The following is a 6,064-nucleotide window of genomic DNA, read 5'->3' on the forward strand; positions in this document are numbered from 1 at the left end:
GGGACCCAGAGGGCGCGGCCTGGGTTGAGGGTCCAGGCTCGGCTTCATCTTCCGACTCCTCCTTCGGTGGTCGCGGGGACCTCCCCACCACCGGCCCCGGGGTTACAGGTGGAGAAACTGGCTTGGAGGGGTGGGGGGGACCCTAGGCCAGCCTCACAGAGCGCACGGTGGTGCCGTGTGAGCCTGTGGGGCTGTCAGCGGCGACCACCAGCTTGAGGTGAGGGCGAGAGCAAGGCTGACTTCAAACGGGGGTTCCGTCTGTAAGGTAGAGGGCGTCTTCTGGGGAGGGGGGGCAAGGGTCACGACCCCTCGGGTCCCAGATGAAAGCTGTGGGAAATGTGCATATGCAGATAGCCAGTCTGCATGCTCCTGAGTGTTTCCCCCCTTGTTGGCTCCACCACGGAGAAATTTCTCAAAGGTGTGGGCCAGGGGTGGGGGGGTGGGGGGGTCTTCTGAGGACACCTTGGGAAACTTCACAGACTCTCCTTCCCTTCCCTTATTGTTCTTGTTGCCGAGATGCTTCAAATAAACACAAAAACAGAGTCGCATCACGAACCCACCACCATGCAGCCTCTGTAATTATCAGGTTTCTATCACCTTCCCCCCCTCCCCCACCTACTGCCTTTTTCTAAAGCATTTTAAAACAAATTTCCGGCTTCATGTCATTTTTACCCCTACACATGTCAGACGGCATTTCTAAAATACATGGACAAATTCCTGAGTATTTATTATCTAATGCAGTTTACATTCAGCGTACTCCAACTGATTGGGGGCGGAATGTGTTTTTGCAGTTGGCTCGATGAATCCTCATTGGTTAACCGACGCTGGCATTTTAAAGGTCTGTGTGTTCTTTCCTACTCCGTCGAAGACAGGCAGACACTCCGCAGCTGCTGGAACAGGAGAGGAGATAGTTGAGACTATGGGGGTGGAGGGTTGGGGGTCATGGCTGAGGAATTGGGGAAGGAGATGTCTTCTGGGTCGGGAAGGCTAGAGTAGATGAGGACCCCTCCACATGGCGCTCGGGGCCAGGGAGGGAACGGTGCAGAAGAATCCTCTGAGGTTTGACCTTCTCTCCCGTCCCAGCACCAGGAGATGTACAGGATGTGTGTGGACTCTCAAAGCAAGGCAGAACCACGTCATAACTGTCAGCTTTCTTTCTCTTTACAGGGCCAGTCGGCATCACCTCCAGGCCGGCAGGTGAGCCGTGGTCACACTGTAACTTGCTGGGGGACACAGTGCAAAATGAAAATACCGGGTGTGTTGTTCAGAAATGACCTGGAATTTCATGGTGGCGGGATTCATCCAGGCACGAGGGTCCTTGGAAGCTGAACCCTGGGTGACTGCACAGATGACCTGCCCGAGAAGGTGTCCCTGATCAGAATCACACTTACACACAGCAGTACGCCTCAACGGTGGTCCCCTTCCTGCTCAAGGGAACCTGCCGTTGAATGGATGGAAGCAGGGAGGCCCAGAGGGGAAATGGGCAAAACTCCAGTTCATGCTCCATAACGAGGCTGAGTGTAGACCCAGTGGCACACACAGCTGTCTCCACAGGGGAGGCCACCGTTGCCCAGGTTAGAAGACACCTGGCGTCTGGGCTCCACTGAGAACCCAAGTCTGGGCTCCACTGAGAACCCAACCAGGAGATAGAGACACAGGGCGAAAGATGAAGCCCAGGAGGGTGGAATTTTTTTCTCTCAGCTGGGCTGACTAGGGCTGCTCCTACTGTGGGAAGTGAAGGAAGGCCCGGGAGGGAGGGTGGGGACCTGGGGGTGGGGAAGCTGCAGGTATGGAGTCTGACCCACCTGGCCAGAAAGAGCAACCTGGCTCATTGGAGGTGAGCGTGAAGGAGGGGTTACGGGGAGTGAGTGTCCCACCAAGGGAGGTGTGCGAGGGATCGCTGGACATCTCCAGCGAGGGATCTCATTCCGGGGAGGGCCGAGGATTGGTGGCCTCTAACCAAGAGTATTCTAGTTCACACCCAGTCAAGAGGCCTTTCATTTGAGATTAGAGATTCATTTGTTCCTGCGTTCACCCATTTGCCAGGTACTGACGGACCCACACACCTGTGCTGGCACTATGCTCAGCATGGAACGAGGCCCCCCCTGCCTGAGGGGACCTTCCAGGGCTGGGGGCCGGAAGTGAAGTCATGTTCGCAATGAAGCGGATGTTACGTCTTGGTTCTGGTCAGGAACAGGAGGCAGAGGATTCCTGCAGAAGGGGGTAGCACACGGTCGGTCGGGGGTCCTGGTGAGTGGGGTACTGTAGTCCAAGCGTCAGTATGAAGAGAAGCCCCGTGGACTCAGGGAAAGCATATATCCCCTCGAACTGATAACCCGGTCTTGAGTGAAGAGCAGGAGGCCTTTGAGAGCCTCCCCCTAGCCCTCACAGCTGGAGAGAGAAGCTGGACAGCGGTCCTGAGTGGCTGAGGCATAGCCAGCGTTTGGTAGAAGCTTTGAGGGAGGTCAGAGCAGCAGGGGACTGGAGCAGGGAAGAGAAGAGTCAGGGGACCCCAGGTGGACATCCCTCCCTCGGGCACTCCCGAGATGCACCGCCCTTCCTGAGTTCTCTCCCTGAGATGGCAGCCTGGTTTGCGACAGTGGCCCTCCTACTCCACTCACGGAGCAGGTGCTCAGGGGGAGGCCTTACGCCAAGCATACATCACTTCCCCCCATCCTCACCACAGCCCAGAGAAAGAGAGGCCATAGTTACCCCCGCTTTCTTTTTCAGATTAGCATAAGGATTCAGAGAGGTAAAGTCACCTTCCTGAGGTCACACAGGGGGTCAATGACCTATCTGGCAGTTTTTTCTTCCCTCTAGAGATGGTTGACTGGTGAGCACAGAGAGTGACCCCGGATGAGTGTCTGCCTCCCCACCCCAAAGCTTGTTAGCTGGGTTGTGGGAGCCCACAAAGATTCCAACTTGTGCTTTGACTCAAGGTCAGAAAGGTCAGAGTTTACGTTGCTCTCCAAGGCTGCATAATAGGGTGCAGAGGCATGGTTACCAGGTGTCTTATACGTCAAGGTCCTCATCACAAAATGCTTTGCCATGGGGCATGGTTCCCAGGTGTTTTTTTTTTTAAATTATTTATTTTTATTTTATGTACATTGGTGTTTTCCCTGCATGTATGTCTGTGTGAGGGTGTCAGGTCTCCTGGAACTGGAGTTACAGACAGTTGTGAGCTGCTATGTGGGTGCTGGGAATTGAACCCAGGTCCTTCTGGAAGAGCAGTGAGTGCTCTTAACTGCTGAGCTACCTCTTCAGCCCCTACCAGGTGTTTTGAAGGTTCTACACTTGGTTGTACGGTATGGTGTCCTTTGATCTTGAAAAGGGTAGGTCTTTTGCCTCTCCCTTTACTAGTGTATTAAAAAAGCCCGTTAGAAATAAATTTGAAGCTGCTGGGTATTGACCCAGGGCCCTCCTGAAGTTATCATGTGTCTCTTCTCTCTCCGTCTCCGTCTATATTTCCTATCTAGCATTTCTCAACTCCTCACTCCCTCCTTCAAGGGACCCCTCGATAGGCCGGAGCTGAACCCCAACACTGGGCCCTGACACTGGATTTTGCTTAAACAAATTGCTGCTTCCTCTTCCTCCTCAGGCTTCTTCATGCAAAAGAGGCTCCAGGCGCCCCTCACCCTCACCCCTAGGTGGACCCCTTCGTCAGAAGATACAGCATCATGGATGTGACTCCCTCAGTCCTATAACTAAAGTTATTGTAACTCTACTTAAGAGTTCCAATCTGAAACGGTAGCCCCTGTACCCCCCACCTCTGACCTGCCATCTGACCTTGCGCCCCTGGGACCCAGTCTCCCATGTGCCCACCAGGACTGGTAGCAGCAGATGGCAACACCACTGTGCGTGGCCCCTGCCTATCCTAAACCAGCCTCTTCCTTTGGACGCCCCCCCCACTCTCTGGGTGTGGCTGTTTATTGGGCCCCTCCTTCCTCCCTCTTCCCCGTGGAAGCTCTCACTCCAGGCTGCTCTCACACCAGGGCCTCATGGGGTGGGGTGCCCAGGAGGAAAGCCTCATAAAGATCTCACCGATAACTTGGTTTATGGCCCTGGAACAGAAAGGTTTGGGGCTCAGTTTCTCCTGGAAATGGTTTGCGGAAGAGAAACCGGTGGGCACCAGGGCCAGCGTCAGACCCGCCATGTTCCCAGGCCGAGCCCCATGAACCCTTCTCTAGACAGCAGACCGAAGGCCAGCCAGGCTTCAGGCTTGCTCTGCGTCATTGGGCAGGTCAGTGACCCCTCCTTCACCTCAGAAGTGGGGGTGGCTGTCCACGTCTCGGGGGCAGAGGTGGACCTTGACGTGGGCTGTTAGGGTTCCCTGGATCATTTTTTGCCTTTCAGAGGGCCCTGTCTGCCACCGCTCCTTCTGCCCCTCTAGAGGTGAGGTCGCCACCTGCTGTCACTCTGGAGCATTGCAAGAGGAATTGTCCCTTATTGCTTAGGCTCTGGCGACAGAGGCCCCCACTATTCTTCTGGGAAACGGAGGCAGCCAGCCTCCTTCCCCAGACACCAGGGACCAAAGGAGACACCAGAGCCAGGGCCCAGAGCAAGCACAGAATGTCCTCATCAGAAGGAGTCCTGTGTCCAGCACTGTGCCAGGAATGAAAGGAGGCAAGGAGGCTCAGTGGTCAGAGCTCAGACAGAACCCAGAGGTTCCAACTCTGATTCACAGTTGCCCGAAAGCTCCCCAGCAGCCCAGCCTAGCCTCAAACTCCACTCTGTACCTCAGCTACCTGGTCTCGTCCATGCTTCAGCTGCGGTGGCTTTCTGGCCTCAGGATAAAAGCCAGGCTCCCAGAAGCCTTCAAGTCCTTCATCCTCCCCATCCTTTATATATCTCAACATTACCATTTCTCTCCTCTGGTCGACCACTTTAAGATCTTTCTGGCCTCAGAGATCCTGCAAAGGCTGTTCCCTTTGCTTCAAGCACTGTTCCCATTTTTTTTGCTTCCTGTGTGACCTTTCAACCTCAGGTCAGAATTGAAATACGTCTTCCCGAAGGAAGCTTCTGAGACCCGGACAAGAACGCTCATCTGCCCAACCCAGGATTCTCTGTATCGCTTTTATTGTACCAACCACAAATGAGTATTATTAATGTTGTTCCTTTGATGTTTGCTAGTAAGTGCTGAGGGATGTGGGGAGGGGCGCGCGTGGGTCACATAGTAGGTGCTCAGTGAACTTCCTTCACGCAGATGCATGATGGGAGAAACAGGGCAGCCTGAGAGTAAGAAGCCCCCCCCCCGCCACCCCCACCACCCCTGGAAGACCTGTTGTATGCCTTCAAGCAGGTGCTGCCCCCCCCTGGACCTTAAGAGCCAGTGCTCCCATGAGGGAGAAACAATTGGGTCCTCAGGGGTCCTGCCGCCGCTGTTCTGTGTGTGGTAGGAGGATGCGCGCCACAGTGCGCTGTGGTCCTGGGGCATTGCGATGGCGGGGGGGGGGGGGGGGGATGTTGGGAAGGGGGGTGGAGTGCTGGGGTAAGTGTGAACGGACATGTCTTGAACTCCAAATCTCCTGCCATCCTGGCCTGCTTCACTAGCTACAGCCTGGCCTAGGAAGAGAAGTCCCAAGAATCTCTGGAAGGTGACCCATGGCCCCCTGCTCCCCTCGCCTGCTCAAAGTGTCGCCATGCTGTGAGCTCGACTCTAAGCCTCTGGCTTTCCAGCTGCAGGTAGAGAGGCTCTACCTATCTGCTCACGGTGTGTAGCCGGGAAAGATGCTAGGGTGAAGCCGAGGGTCCTGCCGCTCGGGCACCTCCCCCAGGAAGCCCTCCATCCTCTGGGCCTGTCCAGTGGCCTTGTGCTGAGGATGCCCTTCTGACACTGGAGATGACCGCGCTAAGGTCTGGGACGTGTGCTGCTTCCTCACACCCGAGGCCTGCCCCGGGAGCCTTCAGGGCAGCTCCAGGAGCGTGGGAGAGCCAGCTGTGGTGGCTGCTGGCCCTGCCTTGGGAGGGCTGAGCTGGTCCACGGGGACTTCTCCCATGGGGGCTCCCCTTCCGGGCCCTCAGCTCACACCGCAGAGTGCTGCTTCCTGCTCTGATGGTGAGGGAG

This window comes from Peromyscus leucopus, chromosome 19, assembly GCF_004664715.2.
Source record: "Peromyscus leucopus breed LL Stock chromosome 19, UCI_PerLeu_2.1, whole genome shotgun sequence".
In the NCBI taxonomy this organism is placed as follows: Eukaryota; Metazoa; Chordata; class Mammalia; order Rodentia; family Cricetidae; genus Peromyscus; species Peromyscus leucopus.